At 45.0% G+C, this 20,113-nt stretch overlaps 1 protein-coding gene across 2 annotated transcripts in view; it reads left to right on the top strand.

Annotated features, from left to right (window-relative positions):
- Nucleotides 1–7,268: 7,268 nt before the first annotated feature.
- TEX2 (testis expressed 2) overlaps nucleotides 7,269–20,113 on the top strand; it is a 131,092-nt gene continuing 118,247 nt past the window's right edge. For both annotated transcript variants that reach the window (XM_066386412.1, XM_066386411.1), the window contains exon 1: nucleotides 7,269–7,427. The gene's annotated coding sequence lies outside the window, so the exon portion shown is untranslated. The remainder of the gene's footprint in view (nucleotides 7,428–20,113) is intronic.

Here is a 20,113-nt window from a genome sequence, read left to right as displayed (position 1 = left end):
GATTTACTTATTTCACTCAGTATAATGTTATCAAGGTCCATCCACGTTGTTGTAAAGGATCCGATGTCATCATTTCTTATGGCTGAGTAGTATTCCATAGTATATATGTACCAAAGCTTTTTAATCTTATTCCACTTATTTATGCATTTATTGGTTGATATTTTATGTGCCCTGACAGGGATCAAACCTGCAACCTTGGTCAAATACCTAAGTACCTTATTTCCCCAGGTATAAGATGCACATTTTTTTGAAAAATTTGGGGTCTAAAAACTGGGTGCGTTTATACAGTGGTTGTAGATTTTTTTTACTTGCATTTCCTGCTTATTTTTGCACTCATTGTTGAAGACAGTGATTCGTCACCAGACACAAATGAGGACAAGCTAATGGGTGGGAGTTTTGACAGTGATGAGGAGTTGTATGAATTTTATGATGAATAAAACTTGAGTCAATAACTTTATGTAATATATTTTTTCCCCAAATTTTGGGCCCCCAAATTAAGGTGTACCTTATACATGGGAGTGTCTTATACATGGGGAAATATGGTAATACTTGAGATCTTCCAGCCATTGCCTTAGTGGCCAGTTCTGTGAGTGCTCCTGCCAGCTTCCAGCAGGTGCAACCTGACATTGTCTTGCCTTGGAGCTGAAAGCTGGCTCCTCTTAGCCCCTGTCCAGGGCATCTCTGTAGATACTCACTCAGTGTCAGGCCAGTAAGTCCCAAAAACAGGGCTCAGGCTCCCCTGTGCTGAGCCTTTCACCAATGGGGGGGAAGAAGACATTGGATAAATGTCTTCCCTATACTGCCCCATCCTGGATGGTGGGCCCTGAGATGCTTTACACAGGGCTTCTTCATCTTTCAGAATCAAGCATCCTGGAATATGGCCACCCCAATAACATTATCAAACACCTCTGCCCCCATTCTTGCTTTGGGCCCTGAGCCTCAGGTATGCCCCATGGGTTCCTGCTTCCCCATAACATATTCACATGAGAACTTTTTTTCTCAAGTTCTGCTTTCTGGGGAAATTTGGCCATAACAAATTTGAACATTTTCTTTGTCTAAGCTCCCACCCAAATACAGAGCATCTTTGCCCTCTAAATCACACAGGTGCTGGGTACATTAGCCATGTGGAAATGGCAAAGGCTAGCAATTCTGCAATTTCTATTCATAATTCTACTTAACAACCTGGTCCAGAGCTGACATTTCTTATCGACTTTTAGCTCTATCAGGGTATATACATCACCTTTGTAAGATAAAAAAAACAACAACAACAAACAACTTAGTCCTATGTTCAGGTGGTTGAGTATGTTATTAAAGAGCCAGCCAAGTCCTCTCACTCCTGCTGCTTAAGGGGTAATATGTTCGAGTGGGATGAGAGAGGCAGGGCTGGGGCCAGCACCTGTTGGCTGCACATCTTGTCCTCCATCCCAGAGTTAGAATTGTTCTCCAGGGTGATTCTGGGCAAGCTGGAGATTACTTTCTCGTGCTGGGGTAGAGTACGGGGCCTGGTGGTTGGAAGGCAGCAAAGGATGGTGGGTGATGTCAAGATTATAGGGAAAGAGAGGAAGTAACTGCTGTATGGTGTATTCATTCTCTGTCTGGAGCATTGGGAGGACCCTAGAGAGGCAAGGCACAGAGTAAGCAGGGAGGGAAATGTGAGTTGTTTTTTTAAAAATTGTTAGTTATTGATTTCAATGAGAGAGAAAGGAGAGAGACAGAAAGAGAGAGAGAGAGAGAGAGAGAGAGAGAGAGAGAGGAACATCAAGCTGTTCTTGTATGTGCCATGATCAGGGATTGAACTGGCAACCTCTGTGCTTTGGGATGATGCTCTAACCAACAGAACATCTGGCCAGCAAAATGTCAGTCTTTTCCCTAGAAATTCCACTCTGGCTCACATCAATGAGAAGCGACCAGTTCCCTGGTGGCACTCAGAATGCCAGAGTTTTGAGACATTTATATTTAATAACATCAGGTCTCACGGGCTAACTAGCAAAGTAAGTACTTGACATCACTCTGCTGCTCCATGATGGCTGGGAATTATTCACAGGAGCATCAACCCACTGAAAGATGTCCTTCTCTCAAGATCCTGAAGATGTTCCTCAAGTAGCCCTTCCTACTCCTGCTACTTAAGGAGTGATGTGATCTTGTGGGGACGAGAGATGTCTCATATCTCAGTGATGGTGGCAGTCCTTCTGATTATGAACAGGTTTCTGTCAAGAATGGTGTTCTTCATACCCCCATCATCTGGGAGAGTCACCTAGTGGTGGTGAAGAATGAACAGAAAGTGCTGGAGGCTACATGGTCTTTGATTATTCTTCATAAGGAACTAGGCGAGGGAAAACCCAGGAGTTGAGTATCTTTAGAAACTCCAGTTCTATGGCCACACTTGACCTTGTCATCATTCACAATTGTTCTGTGAAAACCTTACCTCCCCCATCCCACTCCGAATAGACACAAATTTGGATTTTCTCTCTTGCCCCCACATATAATTCCCTCCCATCCATCCCCTCCTCCTTGTATTTCTTTGTATCTCCATCCAACATAGAACCCCCAAGGTCAACCCCCCTGTTGTCAGTACCCCAAACTGTTTTGTATTTCTCTCGTTTCTGACCCTGTAAATTCTTCATTCTGGATTCTCCACACCTGGGCCCAGCTGCTGAGCCCTGGTCAACCATTCATCCAACTCTGTAGTCCTGGGACCTGAGGGGTGGCCCAGAATTCTCCCTCTCCATCTGGCATCTCCCTTTTTCATTTCTCTCAGTGGCTTTTCCAGTTCTTCACTGTTTCCCTCAAAGCTGCTATCATCACCTCACACCCACTCTCAAAAGATGACTTTGCTTTTCACTTTAGAGCTAGGAATTAGAAGCCAACAGGCAGGAATTGCCTCAACTTCCCGTTCTTGACCTATGAATGAGGTGGTTTGCATGCTTTTGACAGTCTCTTTTTTTCTTTTAATTTTTATTTATTTTAGAGAGAGGAAGGGAGAAAGAAAGACAGGAACATTGATCATTCCTGTGTGTGCCCTGACTGTGTGATCAAACCAGCATTCTCTGTGCTTCAGGACAATGTTCTAACCAACCAGACCATCTGGCCAGGGATCTCTCTTTCCCCCTCTCTCTCTTTTTAAAGATTTTATTTATTGATTTTATGGGGTTGGGGAAGTGAGAAGTATCAATTCATAGTTGCTTCACTTCAGGTGTTCATTGCTTGCTTGTTGCTTGTCATATGCGCCCTGACAGGGCAAGACCAGGGTTTCGATCTGGTGACCTCAGTGGTCCAGGGTGATGCACTATTCACTGTGCCACCACAGGTCAGGCGAGACATTCTTATCTGCATCCACCTCTTTGTGGTATAAGAGTAGATACTCTTCCTGCCCCTGGCAATTCCCCTGTTCTCTTGGGCCTCCCAGGACCCTCTTGTCTGTCCTTTTCCACCCAGCCTCTTCATTCTCTTATCTCAGCTCTTCTCCTGAGCCCAGCTCTAGGGAGCCTCTGCATTTCCAGCCCTACCTACACTGCTTTGGCCCATGACTCCAGTAACATTCTCATTTCCAAATCCCAAGGTGCACTGTTCAGACCTTTTCTAACTTGACCCTTCTGAGGCATATGTTGCTGTTGACCACTCCCTCCTTCTCCAATCTATTCTTCTTTGGTGACAACACTCTTATTTGTGTTTTTGATATCTTTCTGAGTTCTTTTCTTAATAGCTTTCATCTGGCTACCTCTAAAATATTATCAGGGTTTTCCAGGGGTTATAAGTGCCTATTCTGTGTCCCATAGTTCCTGGGCTTACCTTTGTGGAAGCCTATACTGGTCTATCAATTTGTTGGTCTTTCTCTACTAAATCTAATGCCAAAAGTTCACTGTGTTTACACTTGTTTTACAAGTACCCTCATCTTCATCTCCAGTGCTTGCCACACCACCTGGTACTTACTCTCAGAGATTGCTCATTAATTGTGCAGCTTGTGGCACAATGGATTCCTAATATATTTTTTTAAAAGATTTTATTTACTTATTTTACAGAGTGGAGAGAGAGAGAGAGAGAGAGAGAGAGAGAGAGAGAGAGAGAGAGAGAGGGGCTAGGGGGAGAGAGAAGCATCAACTTGCAGTTGTTTTTTTGAATGTGCCTTGACCCGCCCAGCCCGGTTTCTTGAACTGGCGAACTCAGCATTCCAGGTTGAGGCTCCATCCATGGTGTCACCATATGCCAGACTATCATTTTTTAAAGATGTACAGGTAAATCAACGTTTTTGTTTTGGTATACTTTGTAACTATCTCTCCGTCCTAAAGTGCAATGCAGTGTCAAAAAAGTGAATTAAAAATCTTAAGAGTTTCATGAGAAAATAGGGATTATCTTGAAAAGTCACAATTGGGAATAATTTAAGTACTCTACCAGAACCTACAGTGGCTTAAGCTGAAGCCTGGGTTGCGAGAGAGATTGGGGTGATGGTTGGAGAAAAGGTGGGGGGCAAAATGCCAGAGTAATAACTTGAGCTGGAATTTCTGTGACTTCTACTTCTGTCATAGGTGGAAAAATTTAATTCACTTTATACATGCTGTACATAGAACGTAGCTATGTGGGGGCAAAGTAAGGAAACTTGCTTGAGATCTGAATTTAGCATCACAATCCCTGACCTTTGACATAGGTCTTGATAGTTAACCAGATGCCAAGCTCTAAAACCACTCTTTTCATTTGTAAGGACAAAGTACATATATATTCATATATTTTTTCTTTATTTGATTTTATTTTCATGTCAGTGCAAGGAGGCAGAATTCCTTTTATCCCGTTTTATAGATGACCAACCTGAGGCTCCAAGAGCTTTAATTATATAACTTGTTCAAGGGGAAACAGATGGTAAGTTACAGCAATGGCACTTAAAATTCAAGGGAGTGCTCCTATATTACTGTCTTTTGATGAATATTGGTGATATTTGCTTCTTTTGCTTTTTGAAGTTATATATTCTGTTTCTGGCAGCAAGAAAGGGCATTGTGACAGTCATTGGCGCAGAGCAGTTAGTAGAAGCCTGGTCCTTAAGGCCATGAATGCTGGCTCTTAAGCCAGTCTGTCATCTTGGACACATCACTATCCTCTGTGAGCTTTGGTTTCTGTATCTGTCAAGTGGAGAAAATAACAACCATGCCTACCACACAGGGTTATTGTAAGGTTTCCATCATCAGTGTGTACAAAGGCCTTGACATAGTATAGGGTGTATAGGAACCTCCTAATTGGCAGGTAATGTTAATATTATTATATGTTCATTTATTTTTCAAAGTGTTTAGATTCTTCACTTTTCAAAAAGAAGGGCTCTTTCTAAGCGTTTATTATTAGATCTTTTTGGCCTATAGTTTGAGGTGAGGTTGACAGTGTATTAATTAATAAAATAATTATGTAGGGCTTGGCATGCCCTACATGGCAGGAGGGCACTCTGGGATGTACACCGCTTCCAAGGACCCTTGCCGTGGTGCAGCCTCAGGGCCCAGGCCCACCTCTCCTCCTGAGGTGGAGATTTTCAGATGTGGCTGAGCAGAGTCTTGGGCCTTTCTCCACTGATAACTGCCCTTGATGTACAATATATTTCCAGATATTCACGACTGGAGCCTCTCCTGCTGATAGAAGAGTTTGTCTTCCTTTGGAAAAGCCAAGGTTTGGCAAATGGTGTCCCGACAAGGTTGAGTGATGTGTGCGGAGCTGTCCCTGGCAAACACAGGACCCATCCAATATCACAGTAAAACAACAACAAACAAACAAAAACAAATAAACAAAAATCCGGGTTGCTGTGGGGAGCCACTCATTGCTTGTAGAAGGGGTGGACTGAAAGGGGCTGACCTTGAAGCTGAGGTCAGCGACTTGTGCAGGGTCAGCGACTTCTGGGCCAGATGTCTGTCTAGAATACCAGGATGAGAAGAGGAGTGTGGCTGGTAGGGGGGGGCGGAGCTTGACAGTATTGGAATGTTGCTCCATATGGGCAAGGCACCTTCCTAGGGTTATGACTGGGCCTGGTGACAGCAATGAGGAAGGGTGTGTTTGCCATTAAGACGTTTAAGCATTGTTTCAGGAGTCAGAGAACAAGACTGGCTTGTAGCTTCATCCTAGCCCTTCAGATTCAGCTCTTAGCAAAACATACAATCAAAAAACAGCTCTTAGTGTGACCCACTCAGGGAACTATTCAGGGTTTCTCAGTAGGTAACCTCCAGCTCAACCAGCAAGTCTCTCAAACATTATGTCACTTTGAGAATAAAAAGTTTAGCTTTAATTTTCGCAGTTGAATTTCAATGTTATTGCTATGATGAACTTGAAATAGGTATCAGAATGTGGCTCTTGTACCGCGTACATCAGAATCACCTCGGGGGAAGGGGTATTGAAACACGCCCCCCCTCCCCCAACACACACGCTTTCCCCATCCCATTCCACACATAGCGAATTAGAGGATCTGGGGCAGGACCTAGGAATCTGCTTGTTAAAATCCTCCAGGTTGAAGCTGAGAATGTTCCTTTTTATTTTATTTTATATTTTTTGTATTTTTCTGAAGCTGGAAACGGGGAGAGACAGTCAGACAGACTCCCGCATGCGCCCGGCAGGGATCCACCCGGCACGCCCACCAGGGGGCGATGCTCTGCCCCTCCGGGCGTAGCTCTGTCGCGACCAGAGCCACTCTAGCGCCTGGGGCAGAGGCCAAGGAGCCATCCCCAGCGCCCGGGCCCTCTTTGCTCCAATGGAGTCTGGGGGAGGGGTGGAGAAGCAGATGGGCGCTTCTCCTGTGTGCCCTGGCCGGGAATCGAACCAGGGACCTCTGCACGCCAGGCCAATGCTCTACCGCTGAGCCAATGTTCCTTTTAAAGCCAATGTCTGTTCATTGGATGGGGGCAGATATATCTGACGGCTTCCTAAAACCCAAATTCTAGTGAATTTGTCCAGCGGCAGACCCCTGGTTTTCCGCACCTCAGTTTCTCTCTCTGGCAGGCCCTGGTTCTGTTTCCACTTGTTAGTAGACTGCAGGACGAGGAAATCCATAAGTGCAAAGAGCTGGGGAAAGCGCTGCTCGGTTGAAGAGAAGAAAAGTTATTACTCTCCCTACCCTGGTTTCCTTCTGGTAAAACTGCCATCACCCCCTCTCCCCCAGCTCTGTGGGCGGCGGCCCCTTTAACAGACCTGACCAATCGTCCGCCATTTCCACGGCCACTCTATCGGTGCACAGGGAGGGGCTGGATTTGCTGGGCCTGGCGCGCCGCCGGCTCCGCCCCTTCGCTCTCTGGTAGGTGTTGGCGGCCGCGGGCGCGGGGCGGGCCCGCCAGAGGGGCGGGGCGGGCAGCCGGTGCCCCGGGCAGGGCTGGTGGCAGGACGGCGGCCGAAGCCTGAGCCCAAGCCGGAGCCGAGGCGACCGCGGCGCCCGGACGTCGGCGCCGTACAATGAGGCAGCCAGCGGATCCGGGGTGAGCGCGCCTGGGGCCGGGCGGGCTGTGGAAGGGGCGCCCGCCGAGAAGGCCCGGGCGGGGGGCGGTGCGACTCCGCGGGGTCCGGGCGACGCTTCGGCGCCAGCGGCCGTTGGCGGGGCGCAGGGGTCGGACCGTTCGGGGCCCTGCTGTGCTGCTGTCGCAGCTGGAGGGTGGACGCGGACGCCTACTCGCGACGCCCCCACGACGAAGCCTGCCTTCCTTTGGGCGGTGGGGGGTGGTTTGGGCTTGACCCAGGCCAGAGGTGCGCTCCGTCCGGTCCTCCCAGCCTGCGGTCCGCCGGTTCCTGGCTCCGGCTCAGGGTTCGGCCGGGCCCGGGAGAACCGTCCGCACACCAACTAGGAAAACAGCTTGTCATTTTTTTTGAATGGGGACCCGGGTTCAAGCGGCCCCCGTTGCCTACGTCTCAAAATGCTTGCAAGTCGAGAACCACAGTTACTTTTACGCGGATCGGTCAGGCTGTCGGCGCCGCGGGTGGTTTTTCTCTAACTCCTGGAGATCGCGGGTGGCTGTGGGGTGGTTGCCTGCCTTAGACAGCAGACGGCGGCGTGCCGAAAGCCAGGGAGCGGAAGGTTAACAAGTGCCATTCGGCGGAGGCCTAACGCCAGGTGTCCGGCCCCGGGGCGCGGGCGTGAAGGGGCCCGGTGAGTACACAGAGGAAACGGTGGGACCGGGAGGAGGAATGGACAGCTGGTGGAGGTTGCACCACTCGCGCTGCCCAGAACGCGCGGGTGACGCGGGAGTTGGTGCAAAGGGAGTTTCCCTTCTTGCAAAAGGTTATTTTATTTTATTTTTTTGGAAACTTAGCCCCTTGGTGGGTTGATGGTTGTTACTCCATCGGTTGTTATGGTTACAGGGCATCAAATGTAAAAGGCAAAGTCTTGTTTCCACCCTCGCTCTTGTTCCAAAGCTAGGAAGTACTTCGTCACTACGTTTTATAGAGACACTCCTGCCCAGGAAGGACATTCTCTTTTAGAGTTGAAGGAACAGCGTGGGCTCCTTGAAGGCAGAGGTGGTGCTGTATTTATGGTTGAAATCTCGGTTCTTGACACCATGGCTGCTCTGCACAAGAATTGGAAGGAACCAGCCTCCTGCATGTTTTGATGATATTCGTCAAAGAAGCCCTGTCAGGAGCCAGACGTAAGCTGTAAGGTGGAAAAACGAATAGGTTTTTATATGGAAATCAGTAAGGGAAAACGAAGGGGCAAAGGATCCTTGACCTCTGGGTTCGGGAGTGTTTGAGGAGTCTGTGTCTGGGTTCAGAGCTCGGTGACCCAGTGAAGCTGATCTCATAGGAAGTGAGTATTAAAAGAGTGAAACTGCCATTTCTATGAGCTCTTACCTAGACTGTAAACTATTTCAGTATTTTTTCACATTCTTCCAAAAGTTGGTAGTGGGTCTAAACTTGTGGAAAACAAGTAAGCCTCCTGAGGTGATGGGGATGGAGTGGGATTTTTGCTATATAGTTTCTTTCTTTGATAGGGGCCCCTCTGGGAGTGTCCGTGAAGGCTTGGAGCAGGGGTGTGAGGGATTCTGGGGGAACTCAGCTTGTGTGCGCATTTATCTCCAGGGAAAAGTACTGTGTCTGAGAGGAAGGAGAGGAACACACTGATTCAGATCAGAACGTGTTGGTAAGCAGACAACGGACAAGTAACCCAAGGGCTGGGACAGATGGAGAGGGAAGGGAAAGTGCAAGAGTTTGCTTGGGCGGAGTGTTCTAGGCCTTGTTGAGGTTTGAAGAGTGAGTTGAAGGCCATGGTGTGAGAGGATTGGAGACAGCATGCAACAAGTGTGTTGTTTATTAGTGATTACATTTTAGAATGCATCTGGAGGAGAAGCAGGAAAGACAAGGCTTTTAGGTAGAATAAATGTATAGGATGTTTTGGAGCTCAAAGAAATTGCTTGAAGTAAAAAATATTCAACTAATTTTGCCCTGACCGAATAGCTCGGTGGATTGCAGCATCGTCTCAGACCTAGAGCACAGAGGTTGCTGGTTCAATTCCCTGCTCAGGGCATATGCAGGAGCAGCTTGATATTCTCTCTCTCTCTTTCCCTATTTCTCTCTCTCAAAAAAAATTCAACTAATTTTTATTGAGAGTCAGGTGAGTACCAGAATTGCAAGGCATTGTGGGTATGATGGGAAAAAATAATAAGGGTTTAAAAGTTTTTTCCTACATGCCATATGATTCACCTGCCCTCCAAGTCTAAAGCCCTCATCTTCTGAGGATTTTCAGAAACTCTTTTTTTAAATTAATGACTTTATTGATTGAGACAAGAGACAGGAAAGAAGAGAGAGAGGCATTCATTTGTTGTTCCACTTAGTTGTGGATTCATTGGTTGCTTCCTGTGTGTGCCCTGACCTGGGATTGAACCACAACCTCATTTGGGGACCATGCTCTAACCAACTGAGCTAACCAGCCAGGGCCTCTGAAGCTGTTGAGTAATGGAAAGGGAGAAATGCATAGAATAGTACTTAACATAAGAAGAAAATAGTAACAGGAAATTCTTCCCACTGTAGATCACTTATGGTATCAAACTGAATCTTCAAAGACTGGTTTTTCTGTCAGATTTGTTATAAGGCTATCTTCATCCTCATATGTATCATTTGATATGTTAAGTTCTGATCTTTTTTTTTTCCTTTCCACTATCAATTCATTTATTCAAAAATTTAGAGGTACATTAAACAAATAGTGTCCCTGTACTCCAGGTGCTTTCAGTTCATTTTCTTTGCCTGGGTTTGCTTTCCTCTGTCAGATCTTCATTCTCTCCTGAGGGACCCCTTGGGGACTGTTGAGGTCACAGGAAATGTTTGTTCTTTGATTCTATCCCAAAGCAGAAGCACGAGGGGGCTAGTTTAGAAAAGAGAGCATTTGTTGGTGTCCACCTCTGCCATGTACTACTTTCTACGTACACATGTCTCCTCTCCAGCCCTTGAGCCACCATCTAAGGGAGCTAGCTTCCTTTTATAGAAGAGGAGACTGAGACTCAGAGCAGTTCAGTAACTTGCCCAGGGTGATAAACTGATTAGATGATGGAGCAAGAATTTCAATCTGGGACTGTATGATTTCAAAATGTGCTTTTTTCATTAGACCACGTTTCTTTTCCCAGAAGATGAACGGCAGTTATTGAGATAGTCTGGTACAGTGTCTTCTTTGGACATGTGAAAGGTCAGGTTCAGAGATGTTGGAGAACTGCTGCAGTGAATGTGCTCATGGTAGAGTAAAAATTAGCATCCCATGTCCTGCCTCTCTACCTGGTGCATTTTTAGATAATTCATGTGGCCATGGGGAAATTTGAGTTGACTGCTGTGAAAGGGTGATCAGACTGACCACGTCAGTATGCCAGTGCTCCCACTTATCAGCACTGTGACCTTGGGCAAATTATTTTTCTCTCACTATCAGTTTGTTTATCTGTAAAATGGGACAGTATTCACACTTCAGCAGTGCTAAGACAGTATAATTTGTCTCATCTTTTTTTTTTAATTTTTTTTTTTTTTTTTAATAGGGACAGAGGAAGAGTCAGAGAGAGGAATATATAGGGACAGACGGGAACGGACAGAGATGAGAAGCATCAATCATTAGTTTTTCGTTGCGACACCTTAGTTGTTCATTGATTGCTTTCTCATATGTGCCTTGACCGTGGGGCTACAGCAGACTGAGTAACCCCTTGCTTGAGCCAGCGACCTTGGGTCCAAGCTGGTGAGCTGTGCTCAAACCAGATGAGCCCGTGCTAATGCTGGTGACCTCGGGGTTTCGAACCTGGGTCCCTCCACATCCCAGTCTGACACTCTATCCAATGCGCCACCACCTGGTCAGGCTAATTTGTCTCATCTTAACATTTCTGAAAAAAAAGTGTCTTATAATCTATGAGATCTTCCAGTTGTAGTTGTCATTGACTTCCCTTTTTTGTGCGTAAAATAATAGTGCACCTTATAAATTAGTGCAGTCTTAGATTAGATGATCTATGGTAGTACATTCTTTATAGGTAGCTGTGAGGATTCTATGATGCGCTCATGTGTCTGGCACATAGGGAGCACCCAATAAAAGATGATGTTGTCGAATGGTAGAATGGACAGTTAACTGGCAGGTGGTCCTGGAGTGCCTCTTGTCAGATTTGCCACTCAGGGCCCGGCATTAATCCATGATCTGTGGGTCAGAGGAACGTTTTCCAGTTTGCACGGAGCTGTTCTTTGGATGACTCTTGTCCCCATGAGAAGCATTACCTTCTGGAGCTAACGGCCATAGACAGCTCCCTTTGTCCTGTGTATCCATTAAGGTCTTTGTCAACGGTAAATCCTAAGTTAAAAATAAATATTGTTACAAGAAGATTGGAAACCTGTGCTGGTGTGAATACTCTTACATGTGAATTTTAAAGCACTGCAAGGTTATAACAGTATTCTTTGTTGCCCTTTTATAAACTGCTTAGTTACATTACATGAAATGTCCATGAGACATTAATCAGAAGGATGCTAGGAGCTCAAGAAAGTACAGAAAGCTTTGACTGGCATTGAGGAGGTAGGGACAGCACTGGAGTTGGTGTCAAGAGATCTTCCCATTCTGGGGTTTCACCTGTTATCTTGTTTATCCTTGTACTATGTGTGTTCTTGGGCACATCATTTCACCACTCTAGGCTTTGAGGGTCTTTTTTCCAAAACGAGGACTAGATTTCTTAGTTTCCTCCCCCTACTGTCTTCAACACAGTGTCATAGATTGTGTGAGTTTATGAATCTAAGGATCTGTGAAATTAATGGGTGAAAGGATATTACTTCATTCAGTACTCCGAAGTCTCAGCTGGATGTTTGTGACAGTGCTTTGTAAAGCAAAAAAACCCCAAAACCAAAACAAATAACAATTGGCAGGTGATAACAATATGAGTAACTATCATTTATGGTGAATTGCTATGTGCTAGGCCAAGGGTCCCCAAACTATGGGCCACACTGCATGCGGCTCCCTGAGGCCATTTATCCAGCCCCCGCTGCACTTCCGGAAGGGGCCCCTCTTTCATTGGTGGTCAGTGAGAGGAACATAGTTCCCATTGAAATACTGGTCAGTTTGTTCATTTAAATTTATTTGTTCTTTATTTTAAATATTGTATTTGTTTCCATTTTGTTTTTTTACTTTAAAATAAGATATGTGCAGTGTGCTAGGGATTTGTTCATAGTTTTTTTTATAGTCTGGCCCTCTGACGGTCTGAGGGACAGTGAACTGGCCCCCTGTGTAAAAAGTTTGGGGATCCCTGTGCTAGGCGCTGCTCCTACTTTTAAACCTTGCCCCATGAACAGTAGATACTATTGTCAATCTCAAGATGAGGAAACTGAGATTCAGAAACGTTAAGGAACTTGTCCAAGATCACAGAGCAAGGACAAGGGCTTATAGGTAGACTAGAACTCAGGCTTATTTATGTGGTACGAATTCTATGGTTGTTGCAGGTGGACCCTGCCTTGTCTTGGAATCCTCTCAAGCCATACACTCTGGAAGTTTTCCCAGTTTAAAAAGTAATAGTCTCCCTGCTTTGAGGCCACGAATTCCTAGCCTTTCATTATGCACTGACATCTGTTTAAATTCTGAGTTTTCGGACGGAACATCTGCTGTATATTGGGAGACCTTGTTAAACCTAACAAATAACCCTTATGGGAGTTGAAGGAAGACTTGAGCCTTTGAAAGGAAAGTTGTTCTTTGGTGAACAAAAGCCATAGGCCAGGTCCCTGTGAGCATAAAAGCATAAGTGGGATGCTTATGAGAAGAAACTGGTGGGATGGGAAAGGTGGTTGAGTTTTGAAACAACCAGGTACCTTTGTCTGTTGTGTTTGCCTGGATGTTTATTCTAAGGACTCCCCCTAAGGAGATGACTGGAACTAAACTGAGGCCTCCTGGCTTGGCCTAACTGGAGAACAGCACAGGGCAGGAGGAGCTCTCTTCAGTCATAAGCTTATTTAGGATTTGAGATTTAAATCCATCCCTCAGATTGCTCCTGCAAATAACCTTTCAGAATCACAATACACATTTTATGAGTTTCATTTCTCTTTTGTTACTTAAGCTGGCATAAGCTGGCTCATTCTCTTATTCAATTTTGAGTCCTTATATCTGATGCTGTCTAAGCAGTGTTCGTAGAGCTGGTTATATTTATCATTTGAAGCCTGAAATAGAGAATTTAAAAACCTTTCCATTGAAAGGACTGACTGAAGAATGATGATCAGTCTTTCAAAAAAATGTAAGCGTCTTCTGGAGCCAAGCACTGTGTCTGGCATTGGTTTCCAGTGGAGAGCAAGACAGATGTGCTCCTGCCAGCACATAGCACATGATCTAGTCCAGATAATAAATAAGTCAACAAACATATGCATTGTGTAGGTTAAATTATGGTAAGTGTGAAGTCTTTTTCCTCTGAAGAAAAAGAACAGGGCACTGAGAAAGAGTCAAGGAGCCACAACTGGGAGTGTTGGGAAGAGCATTTCAAGAGAGGGAGAAATGTAGAAAATATGGCTGTGGTGCAGAGGGACAAGGAGGAGAGGGGTGAAGTTGGGAAAGGCAGCCAGGCATGTCACAGGAAGAACAGCACAGGGTAGAGGTGGAGAGCGGGGCTCAGGAGCCAGACACTGCTTGAGGTGCCTCGGGAATGCCTTCACTTCTCAGTGCCTCCGTATCCCACCTCCGAGTGGCTGTGAGAATTGAATGAACTTGTCTGGAAAGCCCCGAGAGAAGTGCCTGGCTGTGGATAAGGGTTTGCTGACTCTCAGGCAGTCGAGAACTTTACCTACAGTGGGTGAGTTTCTGTTCTTGGTCAACATTCCCATAATACCATGATTGTACCCACAGGGCTGAAGGTAAGACTAAGATAGCTAACATGCCGGTCTGCTGGAGGCATTCCAAGGCAGCATGGTGTTGGGTGGTCTGTAATATGCTGTACCTGGGAGTACTTGCTGTGGAGTCTTGGCCCTACCTGTGGGAGCCTGTGCAATGGATGCACTGCCCACCTTGAAGCAAGGGTGGGCTGGAGGCAGCTGTTCCTCTGCTCCTTCCTGCAATTGTCTGCTTTAGCATTTGGCTGTGGAAGGTAGATTTTTAGCCTTTTTTCTGATAAGAGGAAGCAGAGGCCAGTGGCCTTATTACCAGGTGATCAAACATGGTGACTCAGAACTGCAAAATGCAGAACCTGCAGGAACCCCATCTCCAGTGTAATTTGATGTGGGACTTTGTCACCTGAAGGAACAAACCACACCTTGGGATCACACAGGAGGTAAACATCATAAAATGAGTCACTGGCTTTGGTTCTTTGGCTTGGCTTGGGTGTTCAGTAAAATGTTATGAACCCAGCTATATCAAAGTTTATAATTATCTTACAGCATATTTGTTAGAACTGGTCAAATTTATATATAATTATACATTCTTTTTAAAAAAGAAACTTACTCTGGAGACATTTTGTAAATTTAAGAAGTAAAGAATACTATAACGAACCCAATGTATTGATCACTCAATTTCAATAATTATTAAAAACTTGCTAATTTTGGCCTGACCAGGCAGTGGCGCAGTGGATAGAGCATCGGACTGGGATGCAGAGGACCCAGGTTTGAGACCCCCAAGATAGCCAGTTTGGGCTCATCTGGTTTGTGCAAGGCTCACCAGCTTGGACCCAAGGTCACTGGCTCTAGCAAGGGGTTACTCCGTCTGCTGAAGGCCCACGGTCAAGGCACATATGAGAAAGCAATCAATGAACAACTAAGGTGTCGCAATGAAAAATTGATGATTGATGCTTCTCATCTCTCTCCATTCCTGTCTGTCTGTCCCTATTTATCCCTCTCTCTGACTCTCTCTCTGTCTCTGTAAAAAAAAAAAAAAAAAAAAAAAAAATTGCTAATTTTGTTCTAAGACAGTTCCACTTTTGAAGCATTGTTGGTGGATTTTCTCTCACAGTATAAATGTCTTTGAAATATAAAATCAGACAGTAGACATTCTGCATGCTGCAAGTTATAGGATTGGTGTTAGTTGAAATTCAGTATCTGAAATGAACATTTCCTGCAAGCCCCTTATAGACTTGCTAATGAAAAGCAGGCATAAAAAATTAGAGTGCTTTTAGTTAATCTGTGTGTTTACTAAATATTGATTGTATTGGGCAGTGTTTAGAGAATGTATAAAAAAAGTAAGACAGTTTCTGTCCACATGACTGGTAAAATCATGGTCCTTTTGTTCCTATCAAAGGAATCACAAAGTTATTTTCAAATAATCCTAGCAAATAAAATTTACACAAAGCCCAGACAACAAAACTGACTAAAAAGCAGTATTAGTGGTATATGTTAAGTTTAAATTATAGCATTCACTTGTAAATTCAGAGAGGACACAGTTAATACTTTGAAAGTTTTTTTATGTTAAACTTTTGTGTATTTTTTGTAAGTGGAAATTCAAATCAACTGTGCAAGAACCCTGTGGCAACAACTTTGTGGAACTCGATCTGGCAGACCTTTCAGGAATATTGGAATTGTGCCATGTCTATGGTCTCAGTCTTGTAGCCACTAGCCACATATGACTATTGAACATTTGAAACGTGGCTAGTGCAACTAAGAAACTGAAGTGTAATTAATTTTTATTTAACTAGCCACGTAGGACAGTGTAGCACCAGGATTTATAAAACCATAGTGTCCACAATAGGATGGAATCCAGCACAAACTAATTTCGGCAACAAGTGAAAGAGCACAATTCAAGTGTAGTTCCTGAACTGAGTACATTTTGGAGAAAAGGAATTTGATTACATAGAAGGAAGAACTCTCTTGGGGTTCATGGTCTTCCCATTAGAGCAAGGTTTTGATGGTTCAAAGACCTGGCAAGGTTAGATTAGATGTCAAGTCTCTTGGGGCTGAAGATCTTACAAAATAAGTGGATCTCCTGAGTGGAAAGTGCTTCGCTGCTCTTGCATTGCAGATAGTTTCTACGAAGTGGAGAGGAGCCTGGTAAGTGGCTCCTGTGAAGGTTTCAGGGGGTAGGAGGACCCTGCTTTGGGAGCTGTGTTTGCTGCTGGAAGGGTTAGAGGCTCAGAAGAGACATTTCAAGGGCGTCACTTCTTTATCCCTAGCATATAGTAGATGCTTGATAAATATGTTTCAAAAATGGATGACAGTGTTCAGGAATAGATTTAAGAGCAAATAAGGAGAATGGCATTAAATTTATCTAGGAATTCTGACAAATAAGTGCCAAGGGAAATTTAATACCAATGAGTTGTGGAGTGAGCACACCCAGTGTATGCTGCTAGAGGAAATTGACATTTCTCTTCTCTGAAAATGCAAGCTGGCCTTTAGGCCTTAGCAAATGTTGATTTTTATCTTTAAACATCTCTCCAGTGGTCTTTCCAACTTCACTGCCACCAATCAAGTCTAAACAGACGTTTTTGCTTGAAGGACAGCGGCAGCCGCTGCCTCACTGCTCACTCCACAGCCACTTCTATTCCTTTCTAATCTATTAACCCTGCTGCAGTCAGAGTGGTTTAAAAAATTCCTAATGTGATCATGTCATATATTTATACATACTTGCTTGAAACTCTGTGAAGGCTTCTTGTTGTTCTGGGATAAGAGCCACATTCTGAACCTGTTCTGAAAAGCTGTGTGTGATCCAGTCCCTCCTAGCTTCTACTTCTGCCTGAGCCTGGGCCTGGGCCTCTCTCCTCCTGGTTTTTATCTTCCGCACACCTTTCTGTCCCCAGGTGGAAGGGAGCTAGCCTTTTGGGAATACCTGCTCCTTCAGGAAATGGCTCTGCCCCCTCACCTCACTGCCTTTTTCTCTGGTCCTTTTTAGCACCTCTCACCATTTCTTATTCCGTATTTGTTAGTAGACAGCTGCTTTTCCACTTCCTCCATGAGGGCAGTGGACTTGTTGATTATGCTCACCATTATATACCTAGTACCTAGCACAGTATCTGAACCATTGCACAAGCTTCTTAAATGTTTGTTGGGTGGCGAATGAATAAATGAATACAAGTACACTAAAAAACAAGGAGAAACTTGAGAAATGCAACTTAAAACTTGGGTTTATTAGTGGGATTAGTTTTCAGAGTAGAATAACCCAAGAAGGAAAATAAAGGGCAAAGAAAGAGTCCGTGGGGTCTTAGCAGTGGAGCTGTCCAGTGAGTTTAGAGCTGTCTTACAGAAAAAGCATGTTCTGTGCCCTTGACCCCGACTTGAAAGGCTTTTCTCACTGAGTTACAGGGTGACCCTCTTGTCTGGACCTGGACAGGCTTCCTGTCCCAGCCTCAGGAGGCATCATTCTCTCACTGAGTATGTCATTGGTAGCATGGGGCTCCAATTTGAGACCTCAAGGTTGGAGTCTTACCTAATCAGCCCACGGTCAAGGATGTATATATAATCTTTCTTTCTTTCTAGAAGGGAGGGATTCTGCCTGTTCATATTTGTCTTTCTTACCTTTCTTTTACCTGTGGACCTCAGTGCCATTAGCAAGACAGAGTACTCTGCCCATCGTGGGTATTTGGCAGGTGTTTTTGTTTGTTTGTTTGTTTGTTATTTTAGTGAGAGGAGGGGAGGCAGAGACAGACTTCTGCCCATCTGGGGCCCTTGCTCCATTGCAACCAGAGCCATTTTTTTTTAGCGCCTGAGGGAGAGGCCATGGAGCCATCCTCAGCCCCTGGGGCCAACTCGATAGAGTGGGGGCAGAGAGAGAGAGAAGTGGGGGAGGTTGGAGAAGCAGATGGACGCTACTACTGTGTGCCCTGGCTGGAAATCGAACCTGGGACATCCACACACCGGGTCAATGCTCTACCACTGAGGCAACCAGCCAGAACTTGGCAGGTGTTTGTTAATAACCCTAAAGAGGCTGCCAGGTAGCAGTAGGAAGGAATTCTGGGTGCACCTTGGTGGGAAAGAGGCTTTCTGTTGTCTGGAGAATGGAGGTAGCTGTGTTTAGACCTGATCTGGCAGCAGGGGAGACTTGTGTTCTTCATGAGGCCAAGTTCTTGATAAGGGGAAGAGCCTGCTAGTGCTCATGAGGTGCACTTGTCGTGGGAAATGGACTCATTGAAGACACCTGGATCTTCATGGGGAACTTGGAAGTTCTAAATAGGAAGTGGAAGTATTTGAGGCAAAGATGGTGGTTAAATTTCTTCTAAAACTTTTTTTTAAGTGAGAGGAGGGGAGGTAGTGAGACAGACTCCTGCATGCACCCAGCCAGGATCCACCTGGCAACCCCTGTCTGGGGTCATTGCTTAAATCAACCAAGCTGTCTTCAGAACTTGAGGCTGACGCTTGGACCAACTGAGCTATCCTTATCTCCCAGGGCTGACACTTGAACCAATTGAACCACTGGCTGTGGGAGGGGGAGAAAGAAAGAAGTAGGAGAGGGAAGGATTTAAAAGCAGATGGTTGCTTCTCATGTGTGCTCTGACTGGGGATTGAACTTGGGACATTTGCATGCCGGGCTGACATTCTCCATTGAGCCAACCGGCCAGGGCTCTTTTAAAACTTTTGTGATTGTGATTTTGAAAGGAAAAACTTATATGGGATGTCACTAGCTGGTTTACTAGGTAATGTTTCTTTTGTTTTGTTTAGGAAGGAAGGGACTGGTTCCCTAGACCCAGGCCTTTTATAACCAGAGAGGAGAGAGATTTCCTAAAGACCAGAGCAGTGTGTTTTCTGGGGGACTTGCAAAGCTGATTAAGAAGGTTTTAAGCTGAATATTAAGGGGACAGAAGAGAAAAATATACAGGAAAATTGCAGAACCAGATATCATAGAGACCTGTGTGGCTTTAATGGTACCCAGAAACTCTCAAGTAGAAATTAGCACCAAAGCGGGTTGAGAACACTGCTGAGGGTAGTGGGTTGGGTATCTGTAAGCTCACGCCTGAGGGTGAGCAGCTGAAAGCCTCCGTGCACTGGAAACCTTAACACACAGCCAGGTAAATACGATCTGGGGGTAGGTTGGAGTGGAATAGAGCAAAGTAGTATGGGTCCACCTGGCTCTCATAGGGTTATGAGACAGTCACTTTGTGTACCCTGAGCATTGAGGCTGATGGAAAGCATTTCAATTAGTATGGGAAGAGCAGGGGTCAGATTATGTCATTGTGGAACTCTGCCTGCCAGAGTGAGGGGACAATGATTTCTTCCCATAGATGTATTTTAAGAGGTCTTCCTGCAGTTATAGTAGACCATGCAGATGTTTGAGGGGAATTTTATTTAAAGTAAACCACATGGTAAATTCTTTTTTTTTTTTTTTAATAATTTTATTTTTTTAATGGGGTGACATCAATAAATCAGGATACATATATTCAAAGATAACATGTCCAGGCTATCTTGTCGTTCAGTTATGTTGCATACCCATCACCCAAAGTCAGATTGTCCTCTGTCACCTTCTATCTAGTTTTCTTTGTGCCCCTCCCCCTCCCCCTTGCCCTCTCCCTCTCCCCCCTCCCCCTGTAACCACCACACTCTTATCAATGTCTCTTAGTCTCACTTTTATGTCCCACCTACGTATGGAATAATGCAGCTCCTGGTTTTTTCTGATTTACTTATTTCACTCCGTATAATGTTATCAAGATCCCACCATTTTGCTGTAAATGATCCGATGTCATCATTTCTTATGGCTGAGTAGTATTCCATAGTGTATATGTGCCACATCTTCTTTATCCAGTCATCTATTGATGGGCTTTATGGTTGTTTCCATGTCCTGGCTGCTGTG

Source organism: Saccopteryx leptura, chromosome 5 (genome assembly GCF_036850995.1).
Source record: "Saccopteryx leptura isolate mSacLep1 chromosome 5, mSacLep1_pri_phased_curated, whole genome shotgun sequence".
In the NCBI taxonomy this organism is placed as follows: Eukaryota; Metazoa; Chordata; class Mammalia; order Chiroptera; family Emballonuridae; genus Saccopteryx; species Saccopteryx leptura.
Note: the sequence above shows the minus strand (reverse complement) of the source record. Positions and strands in the feature narration are given on the sequence as shown.